Source organism: Patagioenas fasciata, chromosome 26 (genome assembly GCF_037038585.1).
Source record: "Patagioenas fasciata isolate bPatFas1 chromosome 26, bPatFas1.hap1, whole genome shotgun sequence".
NCBI classification, from domain to species: domain Eukaryota; kingdom Metazoa; phylum Chordata; class Aves; order Columbiformes; family Columbidae; genus Patagioenas; species Patagioenas fasciata.
In genome coordinates this window covers 2541611-2559205 of record NC_092545.1, presented here as the reverse complement: position 1 = coordinate 2559205, position 17595 = coordinate 2541611, and positions in this window count along the sequence as shown.

Below are 17595 nucleotides of genomic sequence, written 5' to 3'. Positions count from 1 at the left end.
GAGGAAAGAACCTTCCCAGCTATTGACCTTGCTTTGGAGGAAGAGTCAGCAGGTCCCACCTGCAACGACCCCTGCTGCGGTCCCCTCCGTCTGCTGGGCCAGGTCTCCTTCCCGGAGGTGCCGAGCAGGCAGGTCAGGACGGTCAGGGCTGAGAGGAGACGAGCCCTGGGCAAGCGAGCAGAGCCCCAGCAGGGGTGCGGGTGCAGCGTTATCTGTACAGAGCTCTCTCGTGTGGCTGCAAACCCAGGAATTCACCAGTTCTGGGCTGAACTTCGTACTGGGGCAAGCAGGGATCTGAGCATGGAAGCCTCATCCGCGTTGGGGGAACAGTTTCCCTGGTGGGACCGGCCTGCGAAATTCTGAGCCACTGATGGGGTCATTAACGGGTCCTCAGCCCCAGCTCTGCCCCCCGTGCCAGCTCTGTCCTGGGGTGCACTGGACAGGGATCCTGTGCAGGGCAGCACCAGCCCCAGTGCCTCTGTTGTCTGCTCGCCAGAAGGCAGAGCCGTGAATAAAACAAAGAGCATCACCAAGCTGCTATGGAGCCAGAACGGAGACACCGTCTCTTCTGGCTGTGGCTGGGACGGAGCTCATTTTCTTCCTGGCAGCCCAGATGGTTTGGCCCATGCTTCAGCTGCTGCTGAACTCTTCCCGCACGCACCAAGGCTGCTCTGCGCACACACGGCCCTGCCACAGGTGAGCTCACGAGGGGAGATGTCTCTGCCCAGCTGTGCCGTCTCCCTGCTGGTGTCACAATGCAGCCTGAAATGATGCGGGCTGATGTCACAAGGGATCCCCCACATCACAGGGAGGTCTCCCCAGCGCTGCGGCGGTGCCGGCACTTGGCAGCGAGGTCTGGGTGCTGCTGGGCACTGCTCAGGGGCTCCCACTGCTGCCTTCGGAGCTGATCCACAGCCAGGGGGACTCTTGCTGACTGGCAGGAACCTTCCTGACAAACCTGACCCATCCTGACAGACAGGACCCATCCTGACTGACAGGACCCATCCTGACTGGCAGGACCCATCCTGACAGACAGGACCCATCCTGACAGACAGGACCCTTCCTGACTGGCAGGACCCATCCTGACTGGCAGGACCCATCCTGACTGGCAGGACCCTTGCTGACAGGCAGAGCAGCAGGGGCACATTGCAGAGGAGTTTGAGCGAGGAGCGGCACAGAGCATCCCTTTCACTGAGCTGAGGGCAAGCGCAAGCGCCATGGAGGGCTGCTGCACCGTGCCCGTCAGCTTGGAGCTGAGATGCTTGTTCCCCAGGCTGCTGCAGCTCTCTCCCACGGGTAAGGGTTTTGGGAGCTCCTTCCCAGAGGGACACACCAGCAGTGTCCTTGTCAGAAGCTGCGGCTGCGGGGCTGTGGGGTGGCTGAACAGGGCCTTTCGGGATCTGGCTCTGGGATGGAAAGGGGTCCTGCGTCCTGGGGGCCGGGGTGTCCCGCAGCTCTCACAGGGCTCTCAGGAGCCGGCTGGAAGGGGCTGTGCTGTGACCCGGCCCTTTCCCTTGAAGCGGCCGCCTTTAGGAGGCCTCTGCTCCTTCCCACGGGATCCTCTGGTGCTGCCAGGCTGGCAGATCATGTCCTGGGCTCTGAGCTCCATCCCTTGCTGGGGCTGAGATGGCCACAGCCTTGGTCCTGGGCCCTTCCCACGTCCCCAGATCTGCTCCAGCTCTGCCCCGGCAGCACAGTAAGGCTGCCAGTCCTAAACCGGGCGCTGCAGCTGCGCAGCCGGGGCGATGTTTGCCTGGGCTGCCTGTGGACACCTGCGTGTGTCACCCTGGGTGAGGAGATGCTGAGAGGCTGTGAGCTGGCTGGGCTGGAGCCTGACACCTCCTGCCCTTGCTTTCCAGAGGTTGTGGCCATCTGGGATGCTGTGTCTGCGTACATCCTGGGACAGCTGAAGCTGGACAAGGTGGGCTGGCGTCTTGGTCCCCTTTACCCTGCAGAGCCTTTGAGGAGGGCAAGAGAAGAAATGGAGAACACGAGCCTTTTCCCAAGCTCTGCCCTTTCCCATCTCTGAAGTGCTCAGGCAGCAGCCTTTCTGTCTGTTTCCTGGACAGGGTGTCCTGCTCCCGGGACTCGGGACCTTCGCCACGGTCCATGAGGAATTCCACGGCCAAGACGAGGTGTATGTGGTTCGCAGACCCGTCTTCCGTCCGGAGATGGATAACTCACTGCTTCGGTGGGTTGGGAAGCCCAGTGAAGGGCGAGCATTTGGGAGAGAGGTTTGCAGCAGTGGCCTCTTTTGGAGCGGGAGGCGGGTGTGCTTCCTTTGGGAGCCAAGAGAACACCGTCCTGGCCACCCTCTGCGAGCTCTGTGTCCTTTTGCAGAGGCTCTGGATGCCAGCTGCAGCTGTTTGCACGGGAGCGACCACTGCTCAGGGGATGCCGGCTGCTCCTGCCCACGCGTTTCCCAGGTGAGTGCGTTTGCTCTGCAGCCCTGGGCAGAGCGAGCGGGCGGCTTCCCAGCTCCTGCTCAGCAGTGGCCGTTGTTGGGGCTGACGCTCGGCATCGAGTCAGGGGCCAATCCTGAAGCGACTGCTCTGTGGTCACCAACGCTGAGCTGGGGCTGCACGTGTGTTCCGCAGTGACTGGGCACGGCCACTGTGTGTTTCTCACGCCCAGCCTGCCATCGTTCCCAGCAGAGAGAAGCAGCGGCAGACGCAGAGGACTTGAGGCTTGGTTGCCACCCTTCTTCAAGCCTGCGTCCCCCTCTGCTTTGCAGGTTTCAGCTCACGGTGCTCAGCAGAAGAGCGGTGGCCAGGGCTTTCTCCGCCTGGCACAGCAAGGCTGCAGAAAAGCAGGCGATGGGAGGAGGTAGGGGAGCGCGGCCCTGCTGTCCAGGCGGGTCCTGCCCCACGCTGCGTGAGCACAGCCGCTTCCAACGCACTGCGCACGGGGCTGCTCTGAAGAGCCTCCTCCTTTCCCAGGTGCAGAGGGCTGTCCTGGCCAGCTGCTGCAGAGCCGGGGAAAGCGTTCCCTGCCCGTGCTGCCAAAGCAGGGGCCAGGAGCTGGGCAGCAAGACACGGCGAAGAAGCCTTCTGCCCGGTGAGACCCTGGTGGGAAGGGCTGAAAGGGAACCTTGCACCCGTGGAGGAGAGGCATCCCCAGCCGCGGGGTTTCAGGAAGCTCCCTGACACATGCCGGCTGCAAAGGGGAGAGCAAAGTGCCCCGTGCTGGCGCTGACGCCTCCTGCTGTCTCTTTGCAGGGCGCTCCCGCCATGTCCAGGCAGCTCCCGCAGGACGAAGGAGGCAGGCAGGCAGGAGCCAGCTCCTCCAGCCAGGCCTGCCGCTGCACTCCCATCCTCTGCAGACTGCAGGAGAGCGCTGCAGGTACCTGCAGGAGACACTTTGTTCTGGCCAGGGGCTGTGGAGAACGGACAAGTCCCTTCTGGGTCTCTGGTCACTCAGCTGTGCCTGGCGTGAGCTGAGGAGCCTGGCGGGACTCCACGGCCCCTGATCTGTTGGGGCCCAGCGCTGCCGACTGAGCGGCTGAGGCGCGGGGCAGCAACGCGGGGCAGAGCCCGAGGAAGCCCCTCCAGGAGCCCAGGCTGACCCTGCCTGCTGCTGCGTTCCCGTCCCCTCCAGGAGGTGCGGCAGCTGTCTGCAGAGTGGGAGCAAGGGAAGACGCGGTGCCAAGAGCAGCTGCGGCGAGCCAAGGCGGAATGGGCAGCGTGGGAAGCCTGGTCTGCAGGGGAGGAGCCACAGCTGCCCCAGGTACGGTCACTGATGGACAGCGCAGGGAGCAGCAGCGACGCTCTCTGCCGGGCACCCAGGGCGGCAGGTCTGCAGGGCTGTGAGCAGCACTGACACCCGGCTGCAGGCCAGGGCTTTGCCTGCTCATCCTGGGAAGGAGAGAGCGGCAGCGGCATCCAGGGGGAAAAAGCAACCGTCAGGGTGACGGAGAGCACGCAGCGCTGAGTCTGCCAGCTCCCGGGTCCTGCTGCCGGCTCCTTTCAAGAGCTCCTCTGGGAAACGGCACCTGTTTGCCATCTGGTTTGCTGAGAGCGTCTCCTCCTTGGCAGGCACCGGGCGCTGGAGGCCCTTGGACTCCCCACCCTCCAGCCCAGCCCAGGACAAAGGAGCTCAGCAAGAGGTGGAGAAAGGCTGCGAAGCCTCTGCCGGCAGAGGACGTGGCGGCAGCAGCAGCCCAGCTGGGGAGAGCCCAGCCTGAGTAAGTGTGCCCCGCTCTGGACACAGCCTGGGCCATTGGAGCAGCCGTGGCCTCGCAGAGGTGCCCAGGACCCCCATCCCTGCGTCCTGGGCTTGCACAGGACAGCCTCTGTGTCTCCTGCCGTGGGCATGCCACGGCTCACCCCCAGAGCTGAGGCCCAAAGCCCAGCACAGGGTGAAAGGGTGGGTGCGGGGCTGGGCGAGGGCAGAGGGAGACTGGGTCTCTGTCACAGGCTGAGGAATGACGTTTCCCTGTTGTTCAGCCACCCTTCCCCACGAGCCGTCCAGGTCCTCCAAGGGCTGCAGCCGCATCAGGCACGGAGCTTCATCTTCAAGCACGTCGCTGAGAACAACAGACGGCACCAAGAGCAGCAGAGGCAGCTCCCCTGGTATCTGTCTGTGCTCCCACCTCACAGACCCCTCCAGGCTCTGTCACAAGCACATCCCTTCACAGCAGGCTGAGCTCAGCCTGCAGGATTTCTCTGCCTTCTCCCTGCCCATGCCATCATACTCTTCTCTTTCTTCCTCCCCAGCACTCGATGCCGGTCCCGCAGCAGAGGGGAAGGTGCCCCGAGCAGCAGCTGCAGCAGTGGCTGTGAGCAAAGGGGCTGGGAGGCTCCTGAGCTGCCGAGATCCACCTGCAAATAGAAAATAAAGAGCTCCGGGCTCTTCCCAGATGGACTGACTGGTCTGTGCCTGCCGATGGATCCGTCTCAAGGGATCATACACACCCCATGGGGATCCCAGCAGCGCCTGTCGGGGCGGGAGGGAACACAGTCCCAGGGCTGGGAGCGGAGCGGCTTGTGGGCGACCAACGTGGTGCCGTTGACAGCAGGGATCTGCTAGGGGCCTCCTGTTCAGAAGGAAGACGGAGATGAGGCCTTCTGCAAACAAGCGGAAGGAGCCTCTCGTTCATCCGCCCCGGTTCTCCTGGAGGGCTGAGCCACCCTGGTACCTGCTGGAAGAACAATCCAGCGGGGCTCAGCAATCTGGGACAGTTCTAGAGGGCATTTCCTGGCACGGGTGATGGAGGAACCACCAAGGAGAGGTGCTCTGCTGGAGACCAAGGAAGACCTGGTTAAGGATGAGGCTTCCAGGAGAGCAGACTTCCACCCTGTCAGGAAACCCGGTTCTGCTCCCTCTTCTGGCCAGGCCCGGCCTTGGGAAGCAGCCCATTGCACCCAGGACACGCAGCAAGGCGGGGCACGAGTGTGGCGGAGAGGCACGGCCCTGCCTCTGGCTGGGGTCGGGGCAGCCTGCCCAAAACAGACATGGAACTGCCTCCTCGTGGCACAGGCAGGGCCTGTGGGTGCTGGGGTGCCCAGGCTCCCCAGGCCGCTCCGTGCCGGAGGACACCTGCTCCAGCAGAGCCCCAGCCCCCTCACCCCAGCTGCCCCCACCCCATCTCTGCCTTGGTTCTGCTCAGGCCCCTGGGCCAGGCTGGCTCGCACTCACAGGCCCCTGTGGCTGCCCTGATTGGCTCAGCCGTGGCCAATGGCGCTGCTGTTGCCAGGCGGGCGGGAGCAGGCCAGCTCTGGCTGGGCGGGCGGGGCAGCCCCGGGCTCTCCTCACAGAGCCGCCCTGCGCCCGCGGCCCCTGCGCTGCCACAGAGCCTGGAGCTGCCTCTGCTTGTGCTGGAGCTGTGGGTGCACTGCTGGGTGAAGAACTGGGCCGAGCTGGCCCTGTGGCTGCTGAGCTCTGATCCCTCTTGCAGCAACACGAGGCAGCAGTTCCACGTTCCCGTGCTCCTCTGTGGCTGTCACTGCTGGCAGGACACGCGGTGCTGGACAGGCCACAGCTCTGGGCTCACAACAGCGTCTGACGATACCGCTCTGGCCGACGGCACCAGAACCTGTGTTTCTGACGGTGCCAGCCTCTGTGTCTCCCGGGGTAGCTGCAGCTGTGCCTGGAACTGTCTGTGTTGCTCACGCGTCTGCAGAGGTGGCTGCGATGCTCACTCGTTCTGTGTTGCCATGGGGAACAGTCTGTGCATCTGCAATGGAATCTGCATCTGCAAGGGCGTTTGTAATGCTAAGAGCGTCTGCAGTGGCCTCTGCATCTCCAGGGGTACCTGCATCTGCAGGGGCATCTGCTCTTCGGTTGCATCTGCACCTGATTTTGCCTCAGCAAGGTGAAGTGGAATCTGCAATGGAATCTGCATCTGCTGCAGCATCTGCTTCTGCAATGGCATCTGCAAAGGTGTCTGCAGTGCTGTCTTTTATCTGCAATAGTATTGGCTTCTTCAGAGGTATACACACCCTCAAGGATATCTGTTTCTGCAAAGGTATCTTTAGTGGCATCTGCATCTGCAGTGCTGTTTGCATTGGAATCTGCATCAGCAATGCTCTGGGCCATGGATTGTGCAACTGCCAAGTGTCTGCAGCAGCCTCTGCAATGCTCATTCATTCTGCAGTGCCACCTGCAGGGGTGTTTGCATCCGCAGGGGAAGCTGCAGTGATATCACAGAATCACAGAATGGACTGGGTTGGAAAAGTCCTCAGAGATCATCCAGTCCAACCCTTGGTCCAACTCCAGTCCATTGACCAGATCACGGCACTAAGTGCCATGGCCAATCTCAGTTTACAAACCTCCAGGGCCGGTGAGTCCAGCACCTCCCTGGGCAGCCATTCCAATGCTGACCGCTCTCTCTGCACAGAATTGCTCTCGAATCTCCAGCCTCAATTTCCCCTGGCAGAGTTGAAGCCCCTGCCCCCTTGTCCTATTGCTGATGCCTGGGAGAAGAGCCCAATCCCCCCTGGCTAGAACTGCCCTTCAGGTCGTTCTAGAGAGTGCTGAGCTCAGCTCTAAGCCTCCTCTGCTCCAGACTGAACAAGCCCAGCTCCCTCAGCCTCTCCCCATAGGGCTTGTGTTCAAGTCCCTTCCCCAGTCTCGTTGCTCTTCTCTGGACCCGCTCCAGCACTTCAATCTCTTTCCTGACCTGAGGGGCCCAGAACTGAACACAACACTCCAGGTGTGGCCTCACGAATGCAGAGCACAGGGAAAGGATCACTGCCCTTGTCCTGCTGACCACGCTGGTTTGGATACAGGACAGGACACCATTGGCCTTCTTGGCCATCTGGGCACACTGCTGGCTCATGTTGAGTTTCCTGTCCATCAGTCCCCCCAGGTCCCTTTCTGCCTGACTGCTCTCCAGCCACTCTGTGCCAGCCTGGAGCGCTGCAGGGGTTGTTGTGGCCAAAGTGCAGCACCTGACACTTGGCCTTGGTGAACTTCATCCCATTGGAATCAGCCCATTTTTCCAGTCTATCCAGATCCCTCTGCAGAGCCCTCCTGCCTTCCAGCAGCTCCACACTCCCTCCCAACTTGATGTCAACAGCAAATTTGCTGATGATGGTCTCAATCCCCTCATCTAAATCGTCAATAAAGATGGTAAACAGGACTGGACCCAGCACTGACCCTGGGGACACCACTAGTGACTGGCCGCCAGCTGGATGAGGCCCCGTTCACCAGCACTCTGGGCCCGGCCCTCCAGCCAGGTCTTAACCCAGCAGAGAGTGCGCTTGTCCAAGCCATGGGCTGCCAGCTTTTGCAGGAGTATATGATGGGAGACAGTGTCAAAGGCCTTGCTGCAGTGCAGATAGACCACATCGACGGCTTTCCCCTCGTCCACCAGGTGGGTCACCTGGTCATAAAAGGAGATCAGGTTGGTCAGACAGGACCTGCCTCTCCTAAACCCGTGCAGGCTGGGTCTGATCCCTGGTCCATCCTGGAGGTGCTGTGTGATTGCATTCAGGATGATCTGCTCCATAACCCTGCCAGGCACCCAGGTCAGGCTGACAGGCCTGGAGTTGCCAGGGTCAGCTTTGCAGCCCTTTTTGTGCACTGGGGTAACATTGGCCAATTTGCAATCGTATGGGACGTCCCCAGCGAGCCAGGACTGTTGGAAGATGATGGAGAGCAGCTTGGCGAGTTCTTCTGCTAGCTCCCTCATCACCCTAGGATGGATCCCGTCTGGTCCCAATGACTTGTGAGGATCCAGATGGCTCAGTAAATCACCAGCTATTTCCTCCTGGAATACGAGGAGTCTGTTTGGCTTCCTATCTCTGTCAACCACCTCCAGAGATGAGTTGTGCTGAGGGCCACCTGTCTCACTGGTAAAAACTGAGGCAAAGCAGGTATTAAGTTCCTCAGCTTTCTCCTGATCTTTGTTAACTATATTTCCCTCAAAGTCCAACAGAGAATGGAGGTTTTCCTTGCCCCTCTTTTTGTTATTAACATATTTGAAAAAGGACTTTTTATTATCCCTGATGGAACTGGCCAAATTAACTTCAAATTGCACTTTTGTTTCCTTGATTTTTTTTTTCTGCACGATCAAGCTGTTTCCACAAATTCTTCATAAGTAGCCAGCGCTTTTCTCCACAGTCGGTAAAGTCTCTTTTTATTTCTGATTTCGTTCAGAATCTCCATCTTCATCTGTGCGTGGATTCTGCGTCTGCAATGACATCTGCATCGGTAGTGGCGTCTGTAAAGGTGTCTGCAATGCTATCTCTCTGCAGCTGAATGTTCTGCTGCTGTATCTGCATCTCCAAGGGCATCTGCAACAGCACCCGCATCTGCACTGCTATTGGGAACGGATCACCCATCTGGAAAGGAATCTGCAGTGGCATCCGCATCTCCGGTGGTATCTCCACCCCCAGCAGTATGTCCTGCTGCAGGGCTGTCCCTGTTGGTATCTGCGGCTGAGGGAAGGCGTGGGATGTTCCCTCGCATGGCCAAAACCAAAGATCGGGAAACACAGTCTAGGCTGCACTGCCCATGGTGTAATTATAATAAAGGAATTAAAGTTGTGTGGAGCGGGAAGAGTCCAGCAGGCAACATCTCAAAGGGGCTGAGCTCTGCTTGCCACCCAGTCTTCCTGGCTCTTGTGACAGCGGGAGCATCAACAGCGCCTGAAGACAGAGCAGAGTCTGCTGCGAACAGAGAGAAGCATCACCCTGAGACCTCGGCTCCCCCAGGCAGCCCCTCCTGGCCCGTCCTGGGAGAGGAGCAAGGTGTGGGCTGGGCTGGGGGAGCTGGAGGGAAACGTGTGACACTGGCCACGAGGTGAGGAGCAGCTCCCACAGGGCACAGTGCCCCAGGGGCCGCAGGACAGCACAGCCCCAATCCTGCGGCCGTGGCCCCGAGGGCATGGACAAGCTGCACGGTCTCCTTTTGCCACCCCACCGTGGTGGGACATGACAGGTCCCCACGCACTGCCTGTGCATGGAGGTCTGGGGCGGGGGGAAAGCTCTTGGGGTGCTGGGACCCAGCGACTGGGCTGCGGGACGTTCCCCACTCTGAGGCAGAAAAGACGCCGGGGGTGACTTGCTCACATGTGGCTGTCCCTGTGGCTGCTGTCAAAAGCTCAGGCAGGAATCCCAGCAGAGCCAGGACCAACCCACCTGCATTGCAGGGTCCTGCCCAATTGTGACAGGTTTCCTGCCTTCCCACACTCCCCTGGCCCCCCAGCCCAGCCCTGCAGCAGAGATGGGGAAGGGCTTTCCAGCAAGGAAGGAGGGCTGGGAGGAGAAGTTTGCTCAGCCGAGGGCTGAAGGCGCTGGGACACTCGGGGCTTCCCCAGCTGTTGTAGCTCAAGGACAAGGGTGAGGGGCAGAGCACAGCTGGACCTGGGGCTGCCTGACTCATGGAGGATGCTGGGAGGCAGGGATGGAGGGAAGGCACGGGGAGGCAGTTCCATGTCGTTTTTGGGCAGGCTGCCCCGACCCCAGCCAGAGGTAGGGCCGTGCCTCTCTGCCACACTCGTTCCCCGCTTTGCTGCGTGTCCTGGGTGCAATGGGCTGCTTCCCAAGGCCGGGCCTGGCCAGAAGAGGGAGCAGAACCGGGTTTCCTGACAGGGTGGAAGTCTGCTCTCCTGGAAGCCTCATCCTTAACCAGGTCTTCCTTGGTCTCCAGCAGAGCACCTCTCCTTGGTGGTTCCTCCATCACCCGTGCCAGGAAATGCCCTCTAGAACTGTCCCAGATTGCTGAGCCCCGCTGGATTGTTCTTCCAGCAGGTACCAGGGTGGCTCAGCCTTCCAGGAGAACCGGGGCGGATGAACGAGAGGCTCCTTCCGCTTGTTTGCAGAAGGCCTCATCTCCGTCTTCCTTCTGAACAGGAGGCCCCTAGCAGATCCCTGCTGTCACGGCACCACGTTGGTCGCCCACAAGCCGCTCCGCTCCCAGCCCTGGGACTGTGTTCCCTCCCGCCCCGACAGGCGCTGCTGGGATCCCCATGGGGTGTGTATGACCCCTTGAGACGGATCCATCGGCAGGCACAGACCAGTCAGTCCATCTGGGAAGAGCCCGGAGCTCTTTATTTTCTATTTGCAGGTGGATCTCGGCAGCTCAGGAGCCTCCCAGCCCCTTTGCTCACAGCCGCTGCTGCAGCTGCTGCTCGGGGCACCTTCCCCTCTGCTGCGGGACCGGCATCGAGTGCTGGGGAGGAAGAAAGAGAAGAGTATGATGGCATGGGCAGGGAGAAGGCAGAGAAATCCTGCAGGCTGAGCTCAGCCTGCTGTGAAGGGATGTGCTTGCGACAGAGCCTGGAGGGGTCTGTGAGGTGGGAGCACAGACAGATACCAGGGGAGCTGCCTCTGCTGCTCTTGGTGCCGTCTGTTGTTCTCAGCGACGTGCTTGAAGATGAAGCTCCGTGCCTGATGCGGCTGCAGCCCTTGGAGGACCTGGACGGCTCGTGGGGAAGGGTGGCTGAACAACAGGGAAACGTCATCCCTCAGCCTGTGACAGAGACCCCGTCTGCCTCTGCCCTCGCCCAGCCCCGCACCCACCCTTTCACCCTGTGCTGGGCTTTGGGCCTCAGCTCTGGGGGTGAGCCGTGGCATGCCCACGGCAGGAGACACAGAGGCTGTCCTGTGCAAGCCCAGGACGCAGGGATGGGGGTCCTGGGCACCTCTGCGGGGTCACGGCTGCTCCAATGGCCCAGGCTGTGTCCAGAGCGGGGCACACTTACTCAGGCTGGGCTCTCCCCAGCTGGGCTGCTGCTGCTGCCACGTCCTCTGCCGGCAGAGGCTTCGCAGCCTTTCTCCACCTCTTGCTGAGCTCCTTTGTCCTGGGCTGGGCTGGAGGGTGGGGAGTCCAAGGGCCTCCAGCGCCCGGTGCCTGCCAAGGAGGAGACGCTCTCAGCAAACCAGATGGCAAACAGGTGCCGTTTCCCAGAGGAGCTCTTGAAAGGAGCCGGCAGCAGGACCCAGGAGCTGGCAGACTCAGCGCCGCGTGCTCTCCGTCACCCTGACGGTTGCTTTTTCCCCCGGGATGCCGCTGCCGCTCTCTCCTTCCCAGGATGAGCAGGCAAAGCCCTGGCCTGCAGCCGGGTGTCAGTGCTGCTCACAGCCCTGCAGACCTGCCGCCCTGGGTGCCCGGCAGAGAGCGTCGCTGCTGCTCCCTGCGCTGTCCATCAGTGACCGTACCTGGGGCAGCTGTGGCTCCTCCCCTGCAGACCAGGCTTCCCACGCTGCCCATTCCGCCTTGGCTCGCCGCAGCTGCTCTTGGCACCGCGTCTTCCCTTGCTCCCACTCTGCAGACAGCTGCCGCACCTCCTGGAGGGGACGGGAACGCAGCAGCAGGCAGGGTCAGCCTGGGCTCCTGGAGGGGCTTCCTCGGGCTCTGCCCCGCGTTGCTGCCCCGCGTTGCTGCCCCGCGCCTCAGCCGCTCAGTCGGCAGCGCTGGGCCCCAACAGATCAGGGGCCGTGGAGTCCCGCCAGGCTCCTCAGCTCACGCCAGGCACAGCTGAGTGACCAGAGACCCAGAAGGGACTTGTCCGTTCTCCACAGCCCCTGGCCAGAACAAAGTGTCTCCTGCAGGTACCTGCAGCGCTCTCCTGCAGTCTGCAGAGGATGGGAGTGCAGCGGCAGGCCTGGCTGGAGGAGCTGGCTCCTGCCTGCCTGCCTCCTTCGTCCTGCGGGAGCTGCCTGGACATGGCGGGAGCGCCCTGCAAAGAGACAGCAGGAGGCGTCAGCGCCAGCACGGGGCACTTTGCTCTCCCCTTTGCAGCCGGCATGTGTCAGGGAGCTTCCTGAAACCCCGCGGCTGGGGATGCCTCTCCTCCACGGGTGCAAGGTTCCCTTTCAGCCCTTCCCACCAGGGTCTCACCGGGCAGAAGGCTTCTTCGCCGTGTCTTGCTGCCCAGCTCCTGGCCCCTGCTTTGGCAGCACGGGCAGGGAACGCTTTCCCCGGCTCTGCAGCAGCTGGCCAGGACAGCCCTCTGCACCTGGGAAAGGAGGAGGCTCTTCAGAGCAGCCCCGTGCGCAGTGCGTTGGAAGCGGCTGTGCTCACGCAGCGTGGGGCAGGACCCGCCTGGACAGCAGGGCCGCGCTCCCCTACCTCCTCCCATCGCCTGCTTTTCTGCAGCCTTGCTGTGCCAGGCGGAGAAAGCCCTGGCCACCGCTCTTCTGCTGAGCACCGTGAGCTGAAACCTGCAAAGCAGAGGGGGACGCAGGCTTGAAGAAGGGTGGCAACCAAGCCTCAAGTCCTCTGCGTCTGCCGCTGCTTCTCTCTGCTGGGAACGATGGCAGGCTGGGCGTGAGAAACACACAGTGGCCGTGCCCAGTCACTGCGGAACACACGTGCAGCCCCAGCTCAGCGTTGGTGACCACAGAGCAGTCGCTTCAGGATTGGCCCCTGACTCGATGCCGAGCGTCAGCCCCAACAACGGCCACTGCTGAGCAGGAGCTGGGAAGCCGCCCGCTCGCTCTGCCCAGGGCTGCAGAGCAAACGCACTCACCTGGGAAACGCGTGGGCAGGAGCAGCCGGCATCCCCTGAGCAGTGGTCGCTCCCGTGCAAACAGCTGCAGCTGGCATCCAGAGCCTCTGCAAAAGGACACAGAGCTCGCAGAGGGTGGCCAGGACGGTGTTCTCTTGGCTCCCAAAGGAAGCACACCCGCCTCCCGCTCCAAAAGAGGCCACTGCTGCAAACCTCTCTCCCAAATGCTCGCCCTTCACTGGGCTTCCCAACCCACCGAAGCAGCCCTCAAACCCTTGACCGACTCACAGTGTGCAGCAGTGCGATGCGGCTGGCCTTGCTCTCCAGCCCTGTGACGCAGGCGTAATAAAAACGCATGCACAGGACGTCGTCTTTGCAGGACAGAACGCCAATGTCCTTGAAGGAGAAGGCGAGGCGCTGCCTGTTCCGCAGTTGGAAGCTGTACAAGAGGATGGTCTCTTGCACACAGTCCTCCAGCACGTCTGCTGGCAAGGAGGTGGCTCGCGACAGCCACTTGTAGTTGAGCGGGTTGATCTTGACATCGCCTGCAGGAGGAGGAACGTGGTCAGTGCCACATGTCCCTGTGAGATTCATAACAAAAGGCCAGGGAAAAGGTGCCTTGCAGAAAGAGCTTTTGGGGAGTGCTTTGTCTGGGGGAGCTCAAGCCATCTCCGCACCTTTGCAGGCAACTCTCTGCTTCTGCCAGCCCTTTGCAAAGAGCAGAGAGCACGCACCCAGCCCCAGACATGAAGGGGAGAGGGGAGGGTGGCCACTGCCTTCTCACCAGGGATAACCACTGTGGGGAACACGAGCTCCTGCAGCAGTGAGTTATCCATCTCCGGACGGAAGACGGGTCTGCGAACCACATACACCTCGTCTTGGCCGTGGAATTCCTCATGGACCGTGGCGAAGGTCCCGAGTCCCGGGAGCAGGACACCCTGTCCAGGAAACAGACAGAAAGGCTGCTGCCTGAGCACTTCAGAGATGGGAAAGGGCAGAGCTTGGGAAAAGGCTCGTGTTCTCCATTTCTTCTCTTGCCCTCCTCAATGGCTCTGCAGGGTTAAGGGGACCAAGACGCCAGCCCACCTTGTCCAGCTTCAGCTGTCCCAGGATGTACGCAGACACAGCATCCCAGATGGCCACAACCTCTGGAAAGCAAGGGCAGGAGGTGTCAGGCTCCAGGCCAGCCAGCTCACAGCCTCTCAGCATCTCCTCACCCAGGGTGACACACGCAGGTGTCCACAGGCAGCCCAGGCAAACATCGCCCCGGCTGCGCAGCTGCAGCGCCCGGTTTAGGACTGGCAGCCTTACTGTGCTGCCGGGGCAGAGCTGGAGCAGATCTGGGGACGTGGGAAGGGCCCAGGACCAAGGCTGTGGCCATCTCAGCCCCAGCAAGGGATGGAGCTCAGAGCCCAGGACATGATCTGCCAGCCTGGCAGCACCAGAGGATCCCGTGGGAAGGAGCAGAGGCCTCCTAAAGGCGGCCGCTTCAAGGGAAAGGGCCGGGTCACAGCACAGCCCCTTCCAGCCGGCTCCTGAGAGCCCTGTGAGAGCTGCGGGACACCCCGGCCCCCAGGACGCAGGACCCCTTTCCATCCCAGAGCCAGATCCCGAAAGGCCCTGTTCAGCCACCCCACAGCCCCGCAGCCGCAGCTTCTGACAAGGACACTGCTGGTGTGTCCCTCTGGGAAGGGGCTCCCAAAACCCTTACCCGTGGGAGAGAGCTGCAGCAGCCTGGGGAACAAGCATCTCAGCTCCAAGCTGACGGGCACGGTGCAGCAGCCCTCCATGGCGCTTGCGCTTGCCCTCAGCTCAGTGAAAGGGATGCTCTGTGCCGCTCCTCGCTCAAACTCCTCTGCAATGTGCCCCTGCTGCTCTGCCTGTCAGCAAGGGTCCTGCCAGTCAGGATGGGTCCTGCCAGTCAGGATGGGTCCTGTCTGTCAGGATGGGTCCTGTCTGTCAGGATGGGTCCTGTCTGTCAGGAAGGGTCCTGCCAGTCAGGATGGGTCCTGCCAGTCAGGATGGGTCCTGCCGGTCAGGAAGGGTGCTGTCTCTCAGGAAGGGTCCTGCCAGTCAGGAAGGGTCCTGTCTGTCAGGATGGGTCCTGTCTGTCAGGAAGGGTCCTGTCAGTCAGGATGGGTCCTATCTGTCAGGATGGGTCAGGTTTGTCAGGAAGGTTCCTGCCAGTCAGCAAGAGTCCCCCTGGCTGTGGATCAGCTCCGAAGGCAGCAGTGGGAGCCCCTGAGCAGCGCCCAGCAGCACCCAGACCTCGCTGCCAAGTGCCGGCACCGCCGCAGCGCTGGGGAGACCTCCCTGTGATGTGGGGGATCCCTTGTGACATCAGCCCGCATCATTTCAGGCTGCATTGTGACACCAGCAGGGAGACAGCACAGCTGGGCAGAGACATCTCCCCTCGTGAGCTGGAAACAGTCATCCCTTTCTCGCCAGCCCTTCTCCAGAAATCCGTCTGTCCCTGCTCCCACGTGTCTCTGCTCCTTCGGGCATGTTGGGGCAGGTGGGAAGAAGGAGCAGGGTGTGTGGGTGTGTCTGTTCACGGTTATGGGTTTTGTCTTTCCACGTTTCTGCTATGGGTGATGAGGCCTTAACCATAATCATAGGATTGTAGAATCATGGAATCGTTTTGATGGGAAGAGACCCTCAGGGTCATCGAGTCCAACGTTAACCCGAATCTAGCGCTAAACCATGTCCCTGCGGACCTCATCTAAATGCCTTATAAACCCCTCCAGGGATGGTGACTCCAGCACTGCCCTGGGCAGCCTGTTCCAATGCCCCACAGCCCTTGCTGTGAAGAATTTTTTCCTAATATCCAATCTAAACCTGAATGAGCAGCAGAGGTTCAGTTGCCCTAAATGGTGGCGTCTCTTGTCATTTCAATCGGCCAAAGGAATTTCCCAACAAGCTCCAAGAAGATGCCCCCAGATGTTGCCCGGTCTCTCAGAGTTGCTCAATTAGAGCTTGCAGTGACCTCCAAATCTCTGGGACCAGCTCAGGTACCTCACTTGCCACCAGGTGGTTGTGCCTGAGCAGCTCACTGCTGCCCCATCTCCATTAATTGGCATCACAGCCAGTTCAGGAAGCTTCTCCTGACAATCAGAGCTCCCTTGTCTTCTGACTTGAACCGGCTCAGGACTTCCTTTGATTAACTAGGCCAAAGTTCCACAGTTCACAGCTTTGGCCAAAGCAAAGGCCCGAAGGTCGGCCGAGACCGTCCCTGTTCCACCCAGACAGCAGCCCCCCTGTGCGCACGCTCTGCATCAGCTGTTGTAGCTGCTCCACGGGCAGGTACTTGTGCCAGCTGGGGCCACAGAAAGAACATCCTCTTTGTGACCCGTGCTCTGGACACCACTGGTGGCTGGATGAGCATCCACACTGTGAAGAGTCATCCTCACTGAAGCTGGGGGTGCCGCTTGCACGTAATTAATAAAAACCTCACAAGGCAATTGCGGGTTAGTAATGCTGTGATGACTTTCTCAGCCTACCACGCTATTTGTTATCCAGGACCTTCTTTTAACTGTTCTCACACATCATTATCTCTGACAACACCAGCGGCGAACCCTGTAACAGAACTGAAGGAAACTGGCACGGTTTGTTCAGTTGTGCCCTTTTCTTTGTTTCATGTGAATCAAAAGCTGCTGGAAGGTTTTACTCTCGACTTCCTCATCCCCCGCCAGTGCTGCTTCTGACTCTTTGTTAACACCACCAAGTTAGGAATGGTTGGTTTTCCCGGAAAACTTTGTGACCAAGTGCCCAGGCCTGCTGAGCCCAGCCTGAGGACCAGACCCGTGTCACCCAGTGTGCCCAGCGGTGACTGGAGCCCCTGTGCACTCATACGCAGTGCTGGATCCCAAACCAGGGCCATTTGACAAAACAGCCCCATGACGGGCCAAGAGATGCAGCACAGTGTGTTTGTGGTGGGAGTGTGGGGAGCCCAGGCTGAGAGGTCACAGAACCCCCCTGTGCCGTGCCCTGATGTGCAGTCCTGGGCCATGGGCACCGCTTCAGCAGTGCCGGCAGCAGCAGTGGCAGCGGTGGCAGCAGTGGCAGCAGCGACAGCCACAGCAGCAGCAGAAGCACCAGCAGCAGCAGCAGCAGCAGCAGCGGCAGCAGCAGCGGCAGTGGTGCCATGGTGCAGGCACGGGGGCTGTAACCCCCACTCTCTTCTTCATCCTCCTCCTGGTGGCCCCGCGAGCCCATGGCATCAGGGCTCTCTGTGGCGAGCACGGGGATTAGGCGGGTGGGCAGGCAGGTCCAGCACCCAGCCCTGGCAGCAGGCAGCGCCCCTGGGGGTGACAGTGGGGCTGGATGTGGTGGGGCAGGGCTGGGAGAGGAGCAGGGCCGCTGGGCCAGGTGAGCCATGGCAGCTCTGCAGGCAGCGGGGACCGGGGCCCCGCAGAGAGGCCCCGGGGCCGTGGCTGCTGTTGGGGCATTTTCCAGGTGAACGTGAGGCCAGGAGCGCTGCTGCTGGCAGAGAAAGTGTTGCTAGAGCCGGGCTGTGCCACCCTGCCCTGGAGCACCTTCCCCCAGGCAACAGCCCGCAGGAGCACTTCATCCCCGGGCTGGTCACAGCTGTGCTGGGGGCCACGGCTCTGCTGCTTCCCAGCCTTGTTGGGCTTGAGCTGAGAGCTGGTGTGGCCTCCAGGGAGTCCTTTCTCCCCACAGCTCTGTGCCTGCTTTGT